Source organism: Scomber japonicus, chromosome 2, assembly GCF_027409825.1.
Source record: "Scomber japonicus isolate fScoJap1 chromosome 2, fScoJap1.pri, whole genome shotgun sequence".
Classification (NCBI taxonomy): Eukaryota; Metazoa; Chordata; class Actinopteri; order Scombriformes; family Scombridae; genus Scomber; species Scomber japonicus.
The window spans coordinates 26,835,922-26,861,876 of NC_070579.1; positions in this window are offsets into that span (position 1 = coordinate 26,835,922).

A 25,955-nucleotide genomic window follows, 5' to 3' on the forward strand; every position below is an offset into this window, starting at 1 on the left:
TAGATATATAATAATACAATCAATTCAATTAATTTAAAAACTAAACCCATTTTTTTATTTAAAGTTGAATTATTTAAATTAAAGATATAGGAGAAGAAATCATCTGATGTTTGCTTTGACTAAAAACATGTTTTTAAAATTTTATTATTGTTATTTTGTTGCAAAATGCTGACTTGATGATTGTCATGACTGGTAACATTGAGGGCTTGGGAGCAGATTGTAGTGATTAAAGAGTCCTCTGCACTTCCTCTAATGACTTAAGCACTAAAATGTTTTATATCTTACTCAGACCAAAACCTGAGTCAAGTCAGGCCGACACACCCCTTATTTTTAGGTGTTTCTACTAACTGAGTGAATTAGTCTTGACACAGTTAGTAGTGTAAATATCTATATCTATATATCTATATTTTTCTCCTTAGCTCATTCTATATGAACGTGTGTTAGTAACAGGGTTTTTTTTAATTGATGAGTATCTTGTAATGTAAATAAAACAGACAGGAAAACTAAATGCTATCCTGTGTCCAAACATCTTTCATCAAGGGAATTAGTTGATTCATAACACTGCATACTCTAAACTTCTCTAATAATAATGTTGGTGTAATACCAGTGATGATGAGGATTATAAGCCTTTCAACACGTTTTTGCTCAACGTACAGAGGAAACACCATGTATGGTCCTATAGGTCTCAGTCAATACCTCATTTCCACTTACTCTCAACCTCCAACCTGCATGTTTGGCCATCTCAACTATTTACTGGCTGAGCTTTAGGCCCCAGAGTTAGCTCTGGCCACAGCAGGGATATCTGCAGTCCCCATGAGGTCAAAGGTCAAGTTTGGCCCCATTAATGGAAACTTCTCCTGCGAGTTGCCGATCAAATCTGCTTGTGCTTGTGCCTGAGCCAATCGCAATGTCGCGTTTCTCCCACTGGAACTCAAATTAATTTCAGCCTGAAGCGCACTTGGGAGCAGCAAATGGAGCAAAAGCAGCGTTGGATGATGATGTAATGACTGAATTGCTATCGCTATGGACAGAAAAGGTGCTCAGGGGAATGTGTAGGATGTACTAGTGAGTTATTGTTGTAATGAGGACATACCAGACAAAGCACTTTAAGGTGCATATTTGGGACACTAGCTCATATAAAGTGATTGAGGAGTGTTTAGCTACTAAATAAAGCTGCATGTCCTTTATTGTCTTTTTATCCCATGTATTCGCCATACAATTCAGTGCTCAGTGTTCTGCCTACACCTAAGCCTCTTATATAGAAAGCAATAAAGATCTTATTGAAACCATATTAAGTCTTTGTGGAAACTCCAAGGGGGTCCTCCAAAAAACATTTGCCAACATGCATTCAGCGCCAGCCTTAAGCATATAGGATTAAGTTTCAATATAGAGAGAGACACGTGAGTATCAGCCAAATACCTGACACACTCCAAACATATATGTATACGTGTGTGCCTCTGTGTTTCATAATACAACAAATCCATCAATCAAGCTTGTTTTCTGAGGAAAACTGATACGAGCACATTAATTCTTAGCTGATCAAGAACACTGCCAGAATATAATTTAATAAAACTCTGAGCCAAGTTTTTTCTCCATATGAGCTGCAGTGCGAACCTTAAGCTAAACATAATTTAAACATAGCAGAGAAACATGCCAAAACCTACTATTCTGATGGTTTAGAAAACATTTCATACAGAAGTACCTGTATCTAAAACAGTTTATTGGACAGATATTACTTCCTTTTTAATCAGTCAATGAAACACATAACAAAATTAGTGATTTGACCGAGTCAGATGTCAGAATATATGAGCCGAGATTCCAGTTGAACTGATGAATGGATAATGAATGGATGGCAGCTATATTTTGATTTGAACAGAGATGTGGACAGTTTGATGAAGTATGTTTATCCGGTTATGATTCATCCATCAACTGACCAACTCAAACACAGCTTACTATAGTCTAACACTACTGTCTGCCATATGTGTGGCCTACATACTGTTCCCTGTGTGTGTGTGTGTGTGTGTGTGTGTGTGTGTGTGTGTGTGTGTGTGTGTGTGTGTGTGTGTGTGTGTGTGTGTGTGTGTGTGTGTGTATGTGTAGGTGTGTGTGTGTGTGTGTGTATTACATACAGTATCTCATATGGAAGTGATTGCCCGAGCCAGGACAACCTGTTTCTCTTCAGGAGGCAACAATTCCATTTATCATGATTTATAGCCTCTGATGGATGTCAGATAGCATTTCATAGGCCTGAAAATAGATATGCAGATATTTGTAGTACAATTAAATGGCAGAGATGAGATTATATTCTTGAAAACGGCTACTAACTGAACAAAATGCTGCCATTAAGTAATCGAGAACTCTGATTAACTCCTTGTATTGGCTGAAAATTATATATTATAGAATTGAAACACTGCAAAAATCATTTTCATTAGAAATTCTCTAGAATTAAGCTTGACTGCACCATATCTTCAAAGAAATATCAGGAGTTTAAAAATCCTACCGAATAATATAATTAGAAAAAAAAGACAGATGTTTTGATTAGAAGTGGGTTATATTCTGATTGGAAGTGAGGAACTTTTTACTTATTGTATTTGATTACCATAATGTGATAATTGCCACCAGACTAACAAAAATACACCTCCTGAAGTGCACTTAGAGAAGCTCCTGCTTTTAGTTACTATAAGAATATGATCAAAGTGACATATACACATAAGATTACAATCTGTGGGTTCTACATTAGCTGCAGCAGTGACTGTAAACCAAATCATTCAGTAAAAACCTTTTCTGTCTATTTGCACTGAGTAGAAGGGGAACTCCACCTCTGCTTGTCGTCATCTGTTTTGCCTGGTTGATTTGGGTGTAGATTTATCTTGTCTGCCGCAAAGTGCTGTGTTGTGGTGAGGGCTGCTCCCCTCTGTTATGCTTGTGGTCGACTGTTTATCACTTTTGGCACTCGACTCTTGCTCACTCCACCGCAGATTTTTATTCTGTTTGCTTTGTCACACTCTAGATGTTGTTTTTTTTATTAATATTCTGCAAGCAGGCACAGGTGCATAGGGTTTTTGTTGATTTAAATCAAAAATCAAATGTTCTAACACTGATGGTTTACTTCGCATATTAAGCATACAGCAAACATAAAACGGATATATATGTGATAACTCTTACAAGACACACATTAAAACAAAGACTTGCTAAACAGGAGACTGAAGTGAACAGCTGTTTGTGTTCCTACAGAAAATGTACATAAGTATTTCTAAAGAGTTTACATGTTTTAGTAAAATAAACTCTTTTTTTTTTTTTTTAAGATTTTGTTGGCATAGACGCCTTTATTAATCAGTAGATGGACAGGAAACATGGGAGAGAGAGGGGGGTGACATGCAGCAAAGGACCTCCGATCGGGATTCGAACCGGGGTCGGCTGCATATGTGGCATGCGCTCTAACCACTCAACCACCTGCGCGCCCAAGTAAAATAAACTCTTACACAAAGATTAAGTCTCAATGTTTACTTGCACTGTACAGGATGTGATTTGTCATCCTACTGTATGTTGGTATTCTAAATATATTTTCAACTGATTTAGTCCTTGAACAGAAAACAATTACGGCTGTAAATGTGTCAAAACACATTTAATTGTAAAGTGTAAAGCATGTATTTTTTTCCCAGCTGATGATTATGTAGCCAGGCTAAACAATTGCTGCACATGTTTGCATCCTGAGGATCAACAGCTCAGTACAGTACAGCAGCTGGTCTGTTTTTGAAGCCATTGGAGCCCTTGAAATATTGTGCAAACATGTTTGAACTCTAAGCACAAATGATCAGTAGCAACAGTATTATTTATAGTCTATGAGAATGCAGAGTGAAATTTTTGGAAACACAGGCCTTCTGCCAATGGTCCACTACACACACACACACACACACACACACACACACACACACACACACACACACACACACACACACACACACACACACACACACACACACACACACACACACACACAGCAATCAAAATTATTGTTTTTATTTACATTATTTACACAGGATAGATTTACAGACAAACCTCAGCCATATTTTCCAGCTGGTTCTTTCCTGCCAGTTTATTCAGACAATATCTGAGCACAAGCAAAGATGTCTGGCAAACATTTATTTAGGGGTGAAGATGTGCTTGACTGGAAACATGCTCACATGCTGATCATTCTTTTGCAACAATTAACCTAGACGGGGAGGAAAAAAGAGGGGATTTTTGTAAACCAGAATTAGTATGTTGATAGTCAGCTGCTGAGCAGTTGGGCGGTAATCAAGAGGACAGACTGCAGAAAGAGCGAACCTGCTCCAGACAGTAATTTATCAAAAGGGCAGAAACATCATGACACCGTATCCTGAGGTTGAAGAGGAGACCTCTGGGTTATGTTGCTCTAACAGAAGGTATTTGAAAGGAGCAACAAAAGAAAACCAAGCAATCTCGATCTTTAATCATCGCTCACTAGGAGTCGGAACACAGTGTGTCGCATACTGGAAAAGACTGAGATGGAAACCAACTGGCCCTAAAGAGCAACCTTCCTCCAGAGCAGAGTCTGCTGGGTCCTCATCCAGAGCTTAAAAATGTTTATCAGCTCAATCAAATTAATACATCTGGACTAGTGTGATGCACTGGATGTTTTATTTCATTTCTGCAGTAACTCATTATACTGTGTTTGCTGAGTGGGATATATACTACGCATGTGGTTCTAGTAATTGTGGGCATTTCTGCACATTAGCATGAGTGTGTATGTTGGAAGCATGTTCGTATGTACCCGTGTGTGTGGCATGTTTTCAGTAGAATGACGTAGGCAGGACAAACACTGGGCTAGTTTATCTAGTGTGGTTAACACTGCAGGAAATTTAAGCAGAGCAATAAGAGAAGCCCAGTGGCTTATTTCAATGTCTCAATCAATTTTCTCACTTTCATCTCAGACTTATTTTGATAACATGTAATTTTGTCACGCAAATTAAAAAAGACAGAAATATGTAAATTTATATGAATTTTGTGAGCCTAACTCGAGAAAGTGAGATAAAGATAGAAGATAAAGAGAAAAATAGAAGGCAAAGGAGCATCTAAAGCTCCACCCTGACCGTCATCAAAGGTCATTTAAATTTCCCTCCTTCTATCAATGCATTCATTGTCCGCCTGCATCCGTATGACTGTTTTTCCATGCATGCTAAGACTGATATTAGGTAAATGGAAACTAATCTACCCTCACACCCTCATACTCCTGTCCCGCAGGCCGCACATTCAGCTGATCAGCATCTTGGTGCTTGGACATTAACTGTCTGCACACCTCCATTATGTTAGATGAACTACTAAAATTGTTATGGTGGTTGTAGCTTAGGTTAACACTTTGGAATTGACAATGACATTATGTTTGATGACCTCAGTCTCACTATTTCTTCTTTTTAGTCAGTCTGAAGTCTGTGTCTTGCTTCTTTGAATTCATGACATTTGTCCTAAAAGGCCATAATGGTATATAAACCATGATGTTTAGATCATTTAAGAGTTTTCACCTAATTCAGATATTTCAATGCCCCTTTAAAGAAAGAGCCTTGCTCCCATAAAAGGGAATTTTAATACTCTGAAGCTAACTTAACTCCTGTTTTCAAGGTTGACACTGGCACCAGGACCAGCTGCTTGTGTAACTGTCTCCAAAAGCTCATTAAGAATCATCAGTCAGGATGAGTTGCATTTTAATTACCGCAAGTATTTATTTCGGAGGCTGAAAAATAGCTTGTGTAATTTCAGCTTCATTTCCAGCTTTTATCAAGACCTCAACTTCATTAATTGTTCTCTCTAAGGACCCATGGATTACAATTACATCTCAACAATAATCACTGCTGCTCAATTTATTAGCAGCACCAAAAGGTTTATGTGAGCTTTGAAAGTGCCAACTGTGAGGGATCTCAGCTGGTTTCCATTTTTCTGTCATCGTGGTTTTGTCTTTAAACACAAAAGGCTGCAGAGCACAGAGAAATCAATACCTTATGACCAAATACCATGATAGTTAATCCTCATGTTGCTTTTACTCTAATGATGAATACAAGATGTTAAAGGCCTTATGGGAACTGGGATCTTGCACTTCTGTAGGGATTCAAGATGTTGTCCACTTCCACAACATATTGGTGATGGTTTTGCATGTTGTGATTCACTGGTGTGTGTTACTATGGTGACAAAATGTTTCAACACCTTTTATGTTCCCCATGAGAATTTGCTAATAGCTCAGAGAACCAACTGTCCCTCCAGTGCCATCCTCAATTACACTGATAAAGAAATAATTAATAAGGCACTTTGCTTTCCCCTGAATTGAATCAATTTTCATATTAAGGTGTGGAGCTAAAAACTGACCCATCGGAGTATCAGGTTAAGCTCTAATTGAGTAGAAATAATAAACGTTGTCCAGGTTCACAGCTTTGACTGCAGGGGAGGTGAAGTAAAGCTAACACCGCCCAGGGTCTCCACGTTAACAAGCTGATTGCAGCATTGAGCAAGACATTGAAAAAATGTTTGGGGTAACTCTTTGCACTTCTGAGGCACACCGTGACGGGACTCTTAGCGAGCTGTTAAGAGAGTGCTTGTTTTCCCAGTGCGAGTATGCCGTGAATGGTGTGATTCTGCATTGGTGTCTGAAAGATGTGGTGGGAGTGAAGCCCTCAAAGGCAGAGGGTCACTTCTGTTTTATGTTCACCCAAACCCGCTTGTGTAGGCCTCATTGTATTCAGGAGAGGTGAGGTTCCATGTGATGACTCACTTGACCAAAATGAATCATGTTTCGTCATGCCTAACTTCTGTCTAGAGCCATTTGTATGCGGCCTAGACACATTTTATAGAGACACTCCTCATCTCCTTTGACCATATAGTGACATGGATTCATGCCTGAGCTTTATTATCAAATATGAAGCCTGGCCTCTGCAGCTATGAACTTGCGATGGAATTTAGCCTGTACAACCACATGCTTGACCTTAGCTTTTAAAAACAAATACTCTAAGTGGAGTTAGTCATCTTTTTGGGTCTGCAGCAGCTGTGCACTTGTTGTTTCAGAGTGAAGTGTGAAAGGAGAGTGGTTATGACCGAACCAAACCACCATTACTGATGTTGGAAATTTACGATATTATCAACACACACCACAGATAAATCAGTTTAATGTGCAAACCGACACCATTTAGCAATAACACAGGCCAAGTGGTTTACTGTATACTGACTATTTCTCCTTTTCAAACAATTACTGTCATAAAGCATTTCTGTAGTCAGACTAAGCTTATTGTTTAACATGTTGGCAAAGTAAACCGGCTTTAGTCTTTGAATTCCAACAGTTTCCTCCATTGGTATGTACACTGTTTACAATCATCAAACAATTATGTTCATAATAGAATGCTCCACATCCTAGAGAAGCTGTGTTAAAAAAAAATCACCAAAATATGTCATTTGTCAAAGGGTTCCCAAATTATTGCATATTACTGTACGTTTACTTCTAATGGAGTATGTGTACATCGAGGTATTACTACTTGTACTGAAGTGCCTCCTCCAGATGCTACATAAAAGATAAAGCAGCATCTCTCAGTACATGTGTACAATCTGTCTTTTTCTTTCTTAGATACTCAAACACATGATAATATCAACTACAGTTCCTTATATTTAAATATCATTACATCACTACATCATCTCAGTGCAGATTCAGATAGGTGCTAAATTTTCCATGAAGACAAATATGAACTGAAGCTGCAGCCATTTGTCTTGATTGTAATCAGATGACGTACTTGGAAAACAGCATGATAACAGTGACACTGATGTAGAAGTGGGGATTTAAGGGGCTTATCATAAGTGGCTGGTTAAAGCTCTGTGATCATTAGGAATGTTTGTTGCAGTGAATCGTGTCGCTGATAGAACTACCACTAATAAAGCTTAGTGACCTTGTTAAAGGCCTTTAACAGTGAAAATAAGAGATAATAAATGAGTGAATGTTTGTGTACACAACTGTCGCAGTGATCTTTAGGTCCTGAGTGACTTTTTTCAACTGAGAAAAATATCTATAAATCAATAGTAAATATGACATCGTCACTTACACTAGTTGACAGCATAATTGTCCATCATTGAGTGTGCCTAAAGAAAGAATAGTAAAAGTAAAAATTTATTAATTAACTAAGTTAAACATGGGTGTTCCCACAATGGACACTATATAAAAAGGGTAGAACTGCCTCTATCCGTTAGAATAACAGACAATGATATGAGGCTTAGAATGCAAATACAACATTTTTCATACATTTAGGTATTTGTGGTTGTAGAAAAAACAAAATGTGAAAACTTACTAAGCCAAATAAGGCCAAAAACCTGTTCTGTTACACGCCAGTTTTTTTGGTCCCTTGTCCTATTCAGCTTTCACTGGACCTGCATGAAGAACTGATAACATTTCAATTGACAGTATTGCTCATATATGCAATTGAGATCGTACAATAATACATAGATATGCATTACAATACCATAACACATTGTTAAACAATAAGGTACAAAATATTGTCACAATTCATTGGATTGTGCTAGCCAAAAGGTGGATGTAGTGGATATCTAATTTAGGAATTAAACTAATTGAATTGCATTTTCAAACTTTTAGCCTGATTTGAAAAGGCCCCCTTCAGTGTAGTCAGCAGGACCTCAGGAGTGGAACAGCTCTATCACAGCAGACCAGTTCAGCTGGCGGTGGCCATACATGCATAGCGCCTCCAGTGTGTCCGATCTCTGGGGAAGTGAACCTAATACCTCCCTCCATCCTTTCTCTCCACGCTTGGACGAGTGCGCTCACTGTACCATGAGTCGCAAAGTATGTGATTTCACTGTTTGGGTTGGCAGCCTGGACCAAAACACTCCAAAGAGCGGCCTGCTGGACTGTGAGGAAAAAGACAGGCATCGCAAAGGGGCTATTTGAAAAATCCACTGTTTGGTTTGGTCGAGCTGTGCATTGTCCGTTCTGTTACAATAGAAAACATAGTTCATAATAAACACCTCTGTGCTGAGGCATTTCAGTGGTGTTGTGTCATATGTTGCTTATGTTTTTGATGTTCACAGCTGAATTCAGCACTGAGGTCATATCCACAGGGTCACAGACAATCACTCTTTGAGGTAGAATATTTACAAACTTTCTATTTTAAGTACATAATGAGTTTCCTGCTTTTCACCTTGAGGTTTTGCTTAAAATCTCTTACTCATCAACATATAATAATATCTTGATATATAAGATTGCATATACTATACTAGGGTGGTGTCAGGCCCAATATACCACATTAATATATTCACATACACATGCATAGGATACATGACACACAAGACACATACATTCATATGTCCTAATATTATCACATTGATTCATCTTACATAACACATATACCTCATCCCAAACTCCTACCCTATGCAAACATATAAACATAACACACATACACACACACACACACACACACACACACACACACACCTCATATGCCATCCCATAAGATTTCTCTCTCTCTCTCTCTCTCTCTCTCTCTCTCTCTCTCTCTCTCTCTCTCTCTCTCTCTCTCTCTCTCTCTCTCTCTCTCTCTCTTTTTTTTTTTGTTAGGTATTTACAAACTTTCAAAGTAACATAACTGGTGGTATGTTTTAGTCACTGTACTACAAATTGTGTAAACCTTATACCACTGCTGACCATTTTCAATTATAAGGCATTCATTTGAGGCCACTTTAAAAATGAATACGTATAGATATGAAAAGTAACCCATATATAGAAATCTCCCTTTTAGTGAGTTCAAGTACACTTGAACTCAATCCAAATTTCTCACAGTCACCAGCCAAACAGCTATCTTTTATTATAATAAATGACCAAAATCACATCATCCTGTTTTACAGCTCTCTTCCTCTGGGCTTAACTTTCTCACAACACAGCTTTTATAAGCAATGCTTTGTGGTAGCTGATTCTCAAATCTCAGATGAATATCCTTGAACATAAGAACAAGGAGCATCTGCAAAACCATCTTGCACCTGCATTACCATGGGATGATTACAGATGAGTAATGACAAAGAACAGTCACTATGACTAAGTATCTATATTGTCTGTGTTTCAAGTCTTTGTAAAGTGATTTTCACAGTATATGTATATGGTATTCTGGCCTTTATGGAAATCAGTGGCCACATAAAAAGTAGGAGGTCACTGAAAAATGATTTATCTTAAAGGTGCAGTTTGTAGAATTTAGTAGTATCTAGCAGCATCTGTGGTTCAACTCCAGCAAGGGACCTTACTACACGTCGTTCCCCTCTCTCTCTCAATTTCCTGTCGGCCTCTATGCCATCTACTTTAGAATAAAGGCAAAAAATGCTCAGAATGGATCAAGCAAACACTAACTGTAGAGAGGGCCTTTTTTATGTTTTGTGGCCAGAGTAGGTTTTCCTACACACTTGGAAGGGGAGGTTGAGAGGAGGGGTATTCATTGGGTTGAAATCTGACACCTCACTACTAGAGGCTACTGAATCCTACACACTGGATCTTTAATGTGACATGCACATGAACTGTATTTATTGGCCATATCATCCAATATGTTCTACTAAATACTTGAAAGGCCACCATGTTAGGTTGAAGATTGACTTATTAGTTTGTTAAAAGAGCAATACAGTCACAGATTCATCCCTTCATAGACTTTTTTCACAGCAGACATTTTTTACTTGTGTTTGTAGGAGAAGCAATACAGAAGTGTTATGGCAAGACATGACACATGAAAGTGAGTAAGTACGCAGAAAATATGTGACATTTTATCAAACAAAATTTCAGTATTAATATTATTTGTAAAGTGAATTTTAGGAAACAATGTGTTTCTTGTCATTTTGATTACTGGTTGCTAAAAGCCAAAATACTTTGACTCTCCTGGGACAAGGCCTGTAAGAATTTCCCAAATTTACCAAACTTAATAAAAATGTTGAGATTATTGTGGTTGGTACTTCCAGCAGTATCCTTGCCTCCTTCCCGTGTCCATCCTGTGAAAACTAATTGATGGAGGGGGGGCAACATTCCTCTAACTATCTCCATATGAGAGGTCTGTATCTATTTTTGGGAACAGCTCCTGCATCCCACACATGCATGATTCCCCTGGAGTGTCTGGCGACATCTTTTTCCCAGAGATCTATGTATACATGCGTCCTGGGTCATCTTTATTTGTCATGTAGTCACTCCCAGATCAAGTGTGTGGTTCCCAGAAACAAGGTTTGCCTTGTGGAAGTGGGCAACATGGTGAGAAAAACAATAGAAATACAGTTGTGTTTGGCCGTGCCAGCATGAATCAGTGGAATTCAGCATCTGACATTACAATTCAGCCAGTTGTCGAACTCACAGATTACATGTCATACTGAGCTGTCACACTAATACGACACAACCAACATTTTCTGTTTTGCATACTGCGTCAGCATGAGGTCTATTAACATATTTTACATTCAGTAATAGCTTGAGTTCTTGGCTCGTATTAGAGTTCCTCTGTTCCTAATAAATATGTCAGATTGAATCATTTTGATTTGACACTCATCAGATGGTTTGGTTATACTGCATCCCCTCCAGAGGACAGTGGTGGAAAGTCTCACAGAGTGCAACATGTTCTGGATCATCTCTAGCAAAATGTACTGCTGTTTTCCTAACAAAGTTACAAATTGTGTTAGCAGCAGTAGTTCAGTGTGTTCTCTTCTGCAAAACATTATAGTGTCAGTGAATTCCAAAATGTATGAAAAAAAAGTTTGAAAGAAAGTTGTGCAATGTGCATTGTTAAAATTTAATTTTTAAAGCAATTAGATTTATATAAGAGGATTGGTTCATTCACATCACAGAGAAACAAACATTTCCCACTTTCCTCTGTTATTTAGTCATGCAGATTTCTGTTTGATCAGCAGGGATTCTGAGATCCCTGTTGTTGAGAGTTTTGCTGCCACTTCAGTTGAGTCAGTTTTATTTATGCAGCCAAAAAGTATACTTGGCTACTATGGAGAAACAGATTGATAATATTAAGTAAATAAAGTGTGATGTGTGTATATGGAAAAAAAAAATCACCAAAGTTGATAAACGTTAAGAAATGTCAAGTGCTGCCAAGTAATAGTAGGACTTTGACACAAAAATCTCCTCTGTTCCACAAAGAGCTAGGAAGAAAAGTGCCTATACACACAAGAGGCAATACTCAAAGAGAGAGAGGTAAAGAAGAGAGGAGAGGAGGGAGAGGATGCTGAGAGAGGATAAAGCAGTATCTGTGCAGATAACACATGATGTAAGAACAGTATTAAGTAAAGACGGAGCAAGCACTGGCTGACATTTCACCACGGTCTAAGCAATGAAAAATTACATACAAAAACTCAATAGCAGTGTACAGTGTTTATCCATTGTCATGTCATTAATTAATAGCATGGGGGGAAAAAAGCCCAGTCACTCAGAAATGTTGCAATCTGTGTATTTTTTCAAATTGAGAGCTCACTCTAAGTAGAATCTGACATATTGTTTTAGGAGTGCTGCATGCCATTATAGATATAAAATCTGATAAAAGGTGCAATGCTTACATTTAGCCTGGGCTTAGAGCCACCCTCACTGTACCTACAAATGCAAGATGAGGGGAAGCTCCTTGAAGCGCTGAGAAAAGCCATTCAGTTGTGCAATGATAGTTCATGTTTTCATCTTTCATCGTTTTCTTGGCTGGAGAAGTGAGGACACAACTCCATTTCAAGAGCACTTAGAAACAGATGTGTGCTCCTTCTTTCACAGATGTGAAAGATAACTAAACAATTGAGCAGAGCATCTGACTGACCCACATAAACAATATGAGGCTGACCAAACAGACTGTCCACTTTCTTCCATTAAAATATAGAGTTTCAGGTTAGTGGTCTGGACAGATTCTACTTTTCTTCACTGCTTGGTTGACAGATCTATGCATTATTTCCAACTCGGATGTTTCAGAGCCTGTCAATGAAACAGCAAGAATTTTTCCTAGCTGTATGTATCTGTAAAGGTACATGATGCCAAGTTCCAGTAAGAAAATCCTTGCACAAAACTAAAAAGGGAACTGACATTTACTGGGCAGATGACTTAAAAAGTCCAGCCATTTATACACCTTCGGGTGAAATATTTTAGGCTTTTACACTCAACAAGGTCCAATAACAAAAAGAAATTACAATATAGACCTTCCTAAACATACAGATTATTATTGTTGATTGACTAACATTAGCCTTAAAAGCCAGCCTTCTGCTAGGTGTGATCGTCTCTGTGGTGATGATTTAAAGTATATACAGTATGAGAAATAGTTTTCAGATGAGTAAGACACTGCATATGGAAGAATAGAGACTGCATTGTATGACGCACTGAAACATCTGAGCAAAATATGGTTTCAACTTGCGAGCGCATTATTCATGTACAGTCTTTTATCAACATGAGGGCAACAGTCAGGAGAGGAAAATGACTTTTTGATCCAAAAACCAATCAATCACATTCACAGGTTACTGCATCAGTTCAATAGATGGGCATTTGAATTACAAAACACAGACATCCAATGAAAAATTCATGTTATTACTATGCATCTTATTTTCCCATTTTGAACATATGTGTTTACAGTAAGAATTAAACATTCCCTCCTTTATTTGACAGTGCCATTACATCTGATTATAATAGCTACTTTAGACAATTAGAGCCTTTAGGCCTGACACAACTGGAGGTCTTGATTTTGAATCCATGAAGTGTGAAACTCATGGCATACAGAACTACACTGCACCTTTTAAGGCAACATGGAAACAATTTGATTTGACTGAATAATCTTGTCTTGTCTTAATCTTGTCTACATTAATACATAATTTTATAAAGATTTATTTTCTCTAATCACTGCAGTCTTTTCTAGCAGACAATACAGTGATCCCAGCTCATCTATGTATGGCCCATGGTTTGCAGTGTCATGATAGAGTGAGGAACAAGGAATGTTAATGTTGATTCCTCCAGGAGCTGTCAGTCACTCTGCAGAAAACGGAAAGTGGCCACAAGCTGGTTTACTTGTCCACTGGCTCATAAAAAACATCTTTCTAATGCTAATCTTCCGATATGCACCTCTGCAAGTTGACTGTCATGCTTTGTCAATATAATATACTGTAATATATGTTGCTCACCTCATCTGAAACTTGTTTGTGTCTTGTTGCTACACGTTATGGGTTGTTGTATTTCAAAAGTCCTTCATAATAATAAGTCCTTCATTATGCTTGTTCCTTATACTCCCCATTTACTGAGTGAATCATGTGTTTTATATGAATGCATAACGATATCAGGTACACTCTTGTATGAAAAAAAAGGATTGTGCAATTTTAATTCATATACTTGTTTGATGATGTTTTAACCAGGAATAACTAGCCAAACTGATGAGATGACATTAAATTACAGTAAAAACCAGTGTAGCTTCAATAAAGTTGTGTTGTCATTCCTGCAAAATCAAAAAACAGTCCACATTTGGTCAACAAGTTGAAGCCTGAATGGAGCTTAGCTGTGTCAAGTGGCACTCACCTGTGCTGAATGTTGAAAGCTGACAGTATCAAAGTATTGACTCTGATATACTTTGTATTTGTGCAGAGGATGTTGGGGGGTTTCAAGTCACCATTAGCAGAACTGCATCAGCTGCTTCTTTCAGACATTGTGGATACCACTTGAGAGAACCCTAACCCTAACCCTAACCCTAACCCTATCCATCACAGACAAAGATTTATAAAGATTTCTAACCCTAACCCTAATCCAATAAAACACAGCTGGAAGATATGTTGCATATTGATGATATGATGCTCATTTATATGTGCATACAGATATTTTATTCTAATTTCTATTTCTTCTTCAGGAGTCTTGAAACAGATTTTACTATGCAGAAGGAGACACGTTCCTGTAATGCATTGAACATTACACACTAGTGAGAACTTAACAGTTTAAGGGTGGATTTTCTCCTTAAGTCAGACTCAACAAAGGCTGTCTGGACTACAGTGCTGCCATTCTGTCACTAAACACAGTTTGACATTACACTGATACATCACAGGGAGGTGGGGAGGTGAGAGGGCGAGGATAAGTGTTCCTGTAATGCGCTACTAATGTATAATCCTGAACATGGCACACTCTGAAACACTACATATGTCATACTTTACATTTATAACTGCCAATGACAAAACTACACAAATCCTTTAAGTACGCCATTAAAACTGTACTCTTCAACTGATCTCAAATCAAGTACCAGAAGGATTTGACTACAAATCCATGATCAACATGCTGTAGACTCTAAAGTAAATATGTGGTTGAGTGTGTGTTGTGGCTGTAGTTGATGATAATTAATGTTAACAAGTCTCCATCTGTAGTTTTTCAGCTCTGTATTTGCTGAAAGGCAAAATAACTTGTGATGATTTTAGGATAATAAAATAGTGTAGAACACAGCCATAATGTTTTATTTGGGGCAATATTGTATTCAGCTTTGCAAGGACACTTTTTCTTTCTTAGACATTTAACAGGTTGCTGAAAGGTCAACTGTGAAGTTCAGCTAACGACATATTTCCTCACATAAAGCACCATACATTTGTCTTCCTTCATATTCATGATAAATGGCTTGTTGATCTAAATACAATCTACACTAATGTTATTTAGATTGTTACTTCATTGAGTTACCTCATCGCTGTACGTTTTCCAAAGTGCCTTATCTCATCTGGGAGCTCTGAAAGAAAGAGTTCAGAATGGATAACCCTGTTTGACTTGATGGATTGCAGAAAGTAGCTGTGTTATCACATCCAGAGGTTAATATAGCAAAATTGGAGGTAGATGATCAAAACAGAGGCTGACCCTGTACAGACAGGATAATTAGGGTCCTGTCAAATACTATAAATGAGAGGAGAGGAGAGGAGAGGAGAGGTTTAAATATAAGTAACAAAGAGAGAATGGCAGAACAGTGGCAAACAGGAAACATCACTGTCTTTTCAGCAACATAAGAATATTTAATAAGCTCCACTAACGTGTGCATATGGTAGTTAGATATTTCTGTGATTTTTTATCTTTACTCCTCTCTTCTCTAGAGAGTGGCTCTTTGGCCTCAGTTCCCCTCTCGAGCTGCCCCAGTTCAAACATCTTCTGGCCAACAGCAGCTTTGACAGAAGGAGTTTGTTTTGCAGAATCTGTTTAACTAAGACTCCCCAGTCTGCTTTGACCATGATAAATATATGCTTGATGGGCTTTTTCAGATAACAGAATTGACTCATTGGGACCCTAGGGTCTCCACATACACATTGAAATGTGTGGGTGTGTACTGTGCTCAATAAGAACCATATACACAAGAGCAAGCACATAGAACATATTCAGAGTATCACTGTATTTTTCCATTGAATTGAAGGTTTATCTGGAACATAAATCATAAATGCTCTATTTCCACAACCATGACATACATTGTATGGATAAACTGTCACTGGAGTACTTAAAACTTACTTGAAAAGCAAAGGATACACATTGTTTTTGTTTTGACTAGTTATGTTTCTACAAGGCTACCCTTTTGGCCCTAATTAAAGATACACGTAATAGCCTTTTTCCAAGTATGGCCATGTCCTCTGTGATATGGCAAAATCCAGCAACTGCAGATTCTGGGCAGTAATTGATGAATCAAAATGTTTGTCTAGTTTAAGTCAATTAAAACATCATTAGATTTAATCTAATCTTTTGTCATGCATGCATTTGTTTTAATTTTAATGAAATGAAAGTTAAAAAATAAAATAAAACAATCAAGTAATCCAAAAATTGTGATAATCACTAGCGTTCTCACATTTAACCTTCGACTGTTAAAGTGACAGGACATTTATATTTCTGTGTTGTTTTTGAAGTGAAGCGTTGATGCAAACCTACTGCTGCTGTGTGGTAGTGAGACAGAGACAGGTGGTCTGGATTCATGGGAAGTTCTTCTGTTTTTGCTTGTTTGAAATGTAATGAGTGACATGATAGAACGAGGAAGTAAACTGTGTCCTGCTGTTCAGCTATATCAACCGGCTGTTATTAAGCATTTATCAGAGTTCATAGTGAGCTGATGTGGTGGATGGAATTGACATTTTATGGAGTACTGCAGCTAAAACTGGATTTATACTTGATGCAAGAGCTTAACCGGAGTCTGACTGTAGCAACGCCTTGGATTTGTTCATATCATCACCATAACAGGGTAGATCAGTGATCAGGCAGTATTGTGCTTTCATTAAATACCCCACAGTTGGAAAGGTTTGCTTAGTTTCATTACAGACCATTTTCATTATTGACCAATGTCCTCGAGATCCAGCCCTCGCAACCAATCGCAACCTTCCCGCTCCGAACCTGGACTGTGTAATAAACTGCCTCGCCACACCTGTCTGTGTCTGGTCTGCTCTGTGGGTCCCAGTTTCGTCTGTCTGAGCCTGACAAATTTGGTTGTTTTTTATGCACTCCAACCTCAGAAAAATGTCTTCCCTAGAACATTTTGTCTGGATAGTGCATACTATGAGCCCATAGCTTATTCAATATAAAATAACTTTTGCAGGTTGATAATTCCTTCTTTTTTTGGATACTTTTTATCTCCCATAGTGCTGAATATTTTAATTCACTCCAAAAACAGTCAATTAGGCTTTCCTCCTTGTGGACATGCAGCCTCTTCTAACAATCTCATGCAGAATTGGTCCAGAGATTTCATAGATCCATAGCAAGTGTTTTAATTTTGGTGTATCACACAGTTCCCACACACAGCCTGAAGGCCCATTTGTACTGTATTTACTACTGGCAAGGAAAGGATTAGGCCTGGATAACTTCAGAGATGCAACTTGGTGGCCGGCCAACCAGTGAACAGAGCTCGGCTGAGACTGAGCACAGGGGTGTGTGGGATGAACCATCATGCCCAGCAGTATTGAATTATAGCCGTTTCATTTAGTGAAAGTTCATGATTTGAGTGATAGATGTGAGATGCAGGTGGTAGTTTCAACAGATAGGGTACTCCCATGGGATTATTAACATTTTTCTAAAGGTACTGTATAGTTCCCAGCAAAGAAATCCTCAAACACAAATCAAGTGAAAAGCTTATCACACAAAGATGCTCTCATATTCAGACAGTACACAAAATTAAGTATTTCTCTCCCTGATTCAGTCAAACCTTCTGTTGTGAAAAATGTTTTTGGAAATACATAATGTGGCAATGTAAGAAGAATATATAGATACAACTGTATGGCATGTTGTCCTATCCTTCTACTCACGTTGATGTCTTCTGCTGTACTCTGCTTCTTGCTCCTTCTTCACTACTACTACTAGTCTCTTCCGGCAATAGGTGCTCTGTGCGGGATCATGCGCGACCACACCACATTTCAGTGATCGCGCAGGATTTCGACGATGTTTACAGCTTTAGCAGTAGCAGCAGAGTAAAAGCCATCAGGTAAGTGTTATTTTGATAAACTCCTGGTTTACTTACAAACTTTCCAATGCATCAATTTATGAGTAAAGACCCTATTTGCACTACTGTAGAAGTTTGATAACAATCCAGGCATTATTAGTGAGGTAATTTACGAGATACACTTTTGGTTCCATTAGCGCCTATACTAAGCAATTTCGCTGATGGCTCTAAAGGCCCATTTATGCTCAACGTTAAATACGGATACGGACGGAGCCTTCTGTCCGTGCTCTGCGTTCATTTCCTCCGTATTTCTGCACGTTTCCATAAAGCTTACGGATATGGACTAAACAGAGCAGTACCACCGGAAACCGTGGAGGCAGTGTTGCTGTCACTACTCGATACGTAGCTCTAGTGAGACACAAAGAAGAAATAACAATGGTGGAACTTTTTGAGGAAAGATTGGTTAGAAACTTTAAACATATCGCTTTAGTCTTTTATGCAGAGATACATTATCAATATCTCCTCCACAGTCGCCATGTTTGTTTTTGAGTTTGTTGTTGTCATAAACTTTTGACTCTGTGCTGCCCCCTGGTGGATGTATTGGTTAACATCCATGCCAATGTAAAGGAGGCATGGAAATATGTGAGCAGTGACGGCAACTTTGAAACGGACATATACATTTTTGTACGTCCATTGAGCATAAATGGGCCCTAACTCCACCAATTTGTGACCAAATAAGGGCTGAAGGGGTATTTAGATAGACCTAATAGTGCATATGACGCTTTGAGCTATACCAGTCTTATCTCTGTGCTGAGTATTAACTGAAGACTTTGAATAAGACAAATGTTTCTCAAAATGATACCTACTCCACTGAGTCAGCAGATCAGAATGCTCTTTTCTCGAGCAGAAATCAAATTTTGGCAGATAAATATCAAAACATTAAGCAGATAGATAAACAGTATCTCTATATCTCCATATGGCTGTCCATTCAATCATTGTGATATCAGCGATAACTGATAACATTTAGGTCTGTGTAGGTCTTGGAGTCCTTAGCTGCCAAATGCTTTTCACCAGCTAGCTGATAACTTTGTCTTCCCTTTGAACCTATAGTAGCAGGTAGTGTACAGCAGATTTACAAGTTTGTTTGGTTTGAAGATAAATGCAAGAAACTCTGAATGTGTGATCTGTAATGAATGTGAATAAAGTGAAAAACAATGAGCTAATAGAGGAGTACTGTGTTAATTTATTTCACACAAAGTTAAAGGCCCTCCGAACCCATGGTACACACAGGTGTTTTCACTTATCTTCCTGATTAAAACTCTTACAACTTACATCTTCATCATTCTATTGGAGCATTGACTAATGTGATTTCCAGCACAGCTTCATTCAGTCATCTCCGGTCAATTTCTAATTAGTCAGAATAATTGAAAACACCTGTGTGAGTGCCTTTACAGTAATATCAATTATATTAGATTACTCCTAAGTTTTATGAGCTTTAAAACAAGATCAAATCTATTGTAAAATTAAAAATGTTCATTTCATTTTCAAGAGATGTCAATTTGCCCATAATATAACACATTTTTAAAAAGTTATTTTTAAACATGTAGACACTTACTATTTCATATCTGAGCAGGAACATGCAGAGGGTGTCAGAGGGGCAAGGGCCCAAATTCATAAAAGGAGATTTTTTCAAATAATTAAATAAATATATGCCTGTAATGACTGAGTATTTAAGCCACAATTATAAAAAGCAACACATAAGCTTTACATAAAGTAGCAACTGATTTTAACAGTTCACCCCTCTGACGCTTGAAACTCAGATTAATTTAGCTAACATTGAACATACTTCATTGGCTGCTTGTTACAGAAGGAAGGAAAACTTCATTTTGTTGTATTTATTGAGTATATCATATTTTTGTCATCTTGTAGATTGTGGGGAATAAAGATGCATAACTTTTTTCACAACTTTGTAACTACATGTTGGGTGACAGTACTTGTTTTGTACAATGACAATCTCCTCGAACAGAGATCATGCTCATGCTACTGGGCTACGTCAACTACAGTCACTTATCCTACAAACTCAGAAACAAGATGAGGTACTGAGTATATTGCTATGTCATGCTGAATGTAGCAGGAATAACAGAAATTTAAAAAAAACAAATAAAACAAAAAAAAAACAAGAAAAGAGGCACTTTCTCTCTAGGATGCCAAACAAGCCTCAAGTCTCATTTGAAGTTTATTTATGTACGTGTCTATCTGAGTAGAACTTAATACCGCTACAGTAATACTGGCACAATATGAAACTCAGCCTGAGGATTTACTGTGTCTTTTGACTGCACTATGATCTATGCAGGCTTGGGACCAGGGAATCCCTGAATTGAAATGGAGATTTTCTGGCATGTATTAAGATATTACATATAGGCATGACTCTTTATGAAAATAGATTGTTTTTATGAAGAGAAAAGAAATAATGGAGAGGAAATCTGTACTGTAAATCTTCAGGTCAGTACTGAGAAAACATTAAGTATAGACAATATTAATGTTCTTTGTTATAGTACACACAGGACACACTTACTGTAGATACACACAAAGACTCCAGTTATATGTTTCTGCTTGTTATTTGTCTGTGTAGGTCTCAGTTTTCCTCGTTGCCCTGAACTGTTTGTTAGTAGCATACTGTAAATAAACTGAACTTGATTTATACACATTTCCTGTGCAGTACAGTTAGAGGTGTCAGGTCAGACACGGTCAAGGAAGTAGCACATTAGCATGTTTTATAGGTCATGCACCATGTGCAGCCTCTTTCTGATACTGCTTGGTAAAGTTTCACTGAAGTCCACTGAGGGCCATAATATCCTGTGTTCATTTCTAATTAGACAGAGCAGCGATGACAGCAGGGATCATTAAATCACACGTAAACTCAACATCTGACTTCTCACGGCTCCTTGGTGTCTCCTGTCTCTGATATTATATATCCAATATAGGTCGTTTCCTAGTCTCTAAGCTGCCAAAACAGATTTTACCTTCATGCTGCCAAGAGAACAGATCATTCAAACATCCATCAGGACAAGTCATTTTGTTTCAAGCTTTAAATACTTTTCACAGAACAAGAGATGATCTGCCAGTAGAGTGAAATAATACTAGCTGTAACTCATATCATATATATTGCCAGCCTGTGCAGATTGTAACTTGTATTGCAATGCTTTATTGTTTGTTTTATGTAACCAGGAATTCCTGTAAAGCAGTATTGATAATGAGTAGTTTCTGCAGGTTAAATACAGTGACATTAATAGAAACTGATACAGATTGATCAACTGAATAAACAGTCTTGCCACTATTAAAAATGTCTGTGTAATATCCACTTTAAATGAATTCATATAATGTACATTATATGCATAATTTAAAGAAATCTATTTGTGATTGAAATAATCAATTTTGAGAACAAATAGCTATTATGCATTTATGCAGTTATAAGTGAGACAGACATGTCTCATAAATAACTTTGAAACATTGCACATTTTTTCAGTAATAGGGCTGCAACTAACAGTTATTCATTATGGATTAATCTTCACAAGATGCTTTTCTCAATTAATCAGTTTGGTCTATGAAATGTCTATCACCATTTAGTGAAGCCCAAAATGATGTACTCAATTGCACTAAAAATTCTTAGAGCATTTATTCTTCAAAATAATAAATGCTCTGCATTTTCTTGAAAAATGGACCACGATCACATATATTCATATTTTCCTCTACTTATGTAGATACAATATATTTTACAGTATAAATTAAGACATGATGACATCTCAAATTATGTTTAGAGTATTCATTTCCAGATTACATTTGGCACTTTGGCACAGAACTTACTTTTACTGTTCTGTTTGTCAGATCAGTGTGTAATTGTATATCCTAAATACCCTTTTAACTTAAGTACAAGAAAAAGAAAAAAATCCCCTCCTACAAAAGTGTGTATTTGAAAAAAAATAAATCATGCAAACTTTACAACATGGAGCCTTGAAATAATAATTTTGCAGTTTCCTCTAGTGTATATCTATTTCATATTTTCTACATACTGTTTATATTAAAGCTCCATCAACAGTGAGTCTTTCACCATGAAGTCACTCATATTCTGTGGTATGATCACTGATAAATATACCAATCAAAATCAGGACCAGTATACAGTACCCAGTCTGTGTATTAAAAGTTACCTCCAGAAGTTGAACTGACAAGTGTTATAAATCAAGGAAGGACCTTCCCGCTGAACCACATCAGAACAAATGCATCATGCCAGAGCGCTAATTCCCCACCAGCCTCTGTATAAACAAAGAGGGGGGAGGCAGAGGAGCAGTGTGGACGAGAGGGGGGTGAGGAGGGGTGAGGCACGGTGATGAGGAAGACAGGAATTCACTGGTCAGACGGAGAGAGCAGGGAGAATTATAGGAGAAATGACTGATTGACTTTACTGCATTTTATGATAGAGAGAAAACATGAAATGAAGGATTCTATTCAAGAGGCGGTCAGCCTAACCTTCAGTGGATTCACTCTGTAAATGCACTCTTATGGGCAACCAAGGCCTTATGATAACATTACTCCAAGCCAAAATTTCCCTTTTTGGGGAATAGGGGCAAATGCCACCCCTTTCAAATGAAGAAATAACATTTTTAATCAAATAAAGAATAACACAGGCTCTCAAGGAAGAGAGAGAACAGAGAAGACTGAGAGGAAGTGAGTTTAAAAGCTGCAAGCCATTATGTGTAATAATCAGTCATTGAGTAAGATTATGAAATCTCACCCTCTCAGTCACTGAAAGCTGCTGTGGACAGAAACATTATTAAAAATGGCTGAAATCTAAATGTAAAACACAAAATGCTGTTTCCTTCAGATAAGGGGACCTCTGGTGTGTATGTGAGACACATGATGAAAGTAATGAGGTAGTATATTAACAGCCTGTTACACTGATAAGTGAGGTGCTGGTTGTGGATGTGCTGTGAAAATGAGAGCATGCATTAACACTGACGTTAAATATTTTATTCACTTGTGTTTCCTAAAACTGACAGATGCATTTCTTTTTTAACCTGGCAGGACATCAAGAAGGTCTATGTTATATAAACAGTATAAATACTTTCCCTCCTCCCTCAATAATTAATTTCTGCCACCCTCAAATGCGCCCTCCATTAGCAGTTGCCAGATGTGGCAACTGCCGTGGTTGTGAAAAGCAGCGCACTAACACAAGTTATACACAGTATGTGTTAAGTCCTTTACAAATGAAATGAATGTCCTTGCATTCTTTTGAAACCGTTCTCACTGGATTCCAGGCATGCTTATGTAGCTGTCAGTGTTTCTAAACTGTTTATTTTCATTAGAATATTAGATATATTGTTTTTATGAGAGGGTTTTTTTTGTCTACTCTACATCTTTTTTTATATTCCTTAGTAGTACATTTATTGCTGTTCTTTTATTAATGTTATCTTATTTTTCTGATCATATCTTTGTGATAGTGAATTCTTTTCCATTCTCATTCTTTATTTTGCTCAATATAAATCAGTCTTTTTTTTTTTGTGAACGTTATGTTTTACATCTGGTGCTGCTATTTGGCCAGGACACTCCTGAGAAGAGAGTTTTAATTTTGGTGATGTTCTTGGTTAAATAAAGTTATCTACATATAAGTAATGATACTTTGGTGATATTTTATCAAAATCAAAATCAAAACTCAATTATGACATACCCTAACCCTCACTGACATTTAACCAAGAAACTGTGAAACATCCAAAACTTGATCAATCCTAATCACTTAAAACCCTCTCCCTCCTCTCATTACAAGAGTATGCAAGATTTAAAATGAAAATGTCACACTTGAATCCCTCTGAACTACACTGTAAGTATTATCAGGGGTATTATTGGTAAATGTCATTACAGCTACACCAGTAATAAAGGCTATATGGACTCAAATTACTCTTGCAAATGCATAAACTGTAGTTAAAACCTAAAAAACAAAAAGTAAAACACAATAAAAAGGAGTAAATGTTATTATTGTAGGTTTCTCAGCTCAGCAAACGATTAGCTGTCATGATAAATATAGCCTAGTAATTTCCTCCACAGTGTTAATACTTAAGTTCTTGGTGAAACGGAGAAACCCTCATTCCCATGGTAGCAGTGGCCACAGACTGAGTTGGTTTATGCATACTGGGAACACTAAAATAAACCATACCAACATAATGCCACCCACATGCCCTTTCAGTCCAAACAGCTTAACTCTGCAGGATGGATGTGAAAATTAAACAGGCTTAAAAGAAGTTTAGGCAATGAATAAACAGATATTTCAGCCTCTGTGTCATGACTTATTTCCTAATCAGTCAATCTTTCTCTGTCTTTGTTTTTCTTTACTGTATGCTGATTTCAGATACAGGGGACACTGCTGTCACTCAAACCTAAACTGCCAGTCTGATAAATACTGTGGAGCTGTTCTGATGCCAGACTGAAGTTCAGTTATACAAGTAAGGTCTGACATCTAGTGGACATTCCCATAATAGGAAAAAGAAATCAGATTTAATTGCCTGATTTGTAGTTGCATGCAGCAGCTACTAAGTACTGCTCTTTTATAGATTTACCAAATGTTCTGAGATTGTTTTCCCAGTTGGTTAACTCATGGATGCAGCTCTGAGAGGTTTAGAGTAATAGTGTATCATGTTTTAAGAAATTCAGGTTAAAATATGGCATATACAAATATCTGTTTAGTTTTAAACTCATCCATCATGAACGTTTTAAACTCATTCAGAAAGCCAGGAGAACAGTTTCCAGGAGAGTGAAAGGAAATAGAGATGGGAACCAAAATAGAAATTCAGCAGGACATATTCATCATTAAAATCAGATAAAGATAGCGAGACAGCTGCCTATCATAATAACATATATGCAAGAAAGATGATGTTTTCATTCCTTAGATGTTTGACCAACAGCACCAACATTTATCTTATCAATTAACTTTTTTTAAAACCCTCGTATTGTCTTCGTTTTTACTACGCACCTTTTGTCCTCCCGGGTCAAATTGACCCGGTCTTGTTCAACTGTTTATAAAGTATGTAGTATAAAATGATCCTCAATTTTTTTGTTTCACCTTTTCAGTGAACTTGTTTCCAACACATTAACATATATTTTACACTTTTTTTTGTAATATATGGTATTTTAGCCCCATTTACATAACAGTATACCTCATTTTTGAGTTAAAAAAAGCAGAAATTCTGAATTATTTTCACTATGGTTTTGATCAGAGGCACACAATTTGATGGAATATCACAGATTGGTATATGTCAAAGTTTAGTCAGGATATTGTTTTGAAACCACTTAAATTTTTTTAATGGCAGCAAATAGTCACACCTGTTGTCCTCCCGGGTCAATTTGACCCGGTCTTGTTGGACTGTTTATAAGGCATGTAAGTATAAAATGATCACACAATTCTGTGTTACACCTTTTAGTCAACTTGTTTCCAACACATAACCACAGATTTTTCTTTTTTTTTTTGTAATGTATGGTGTGGTAGATCTCATTTACATGAAATGTCAAATTGAC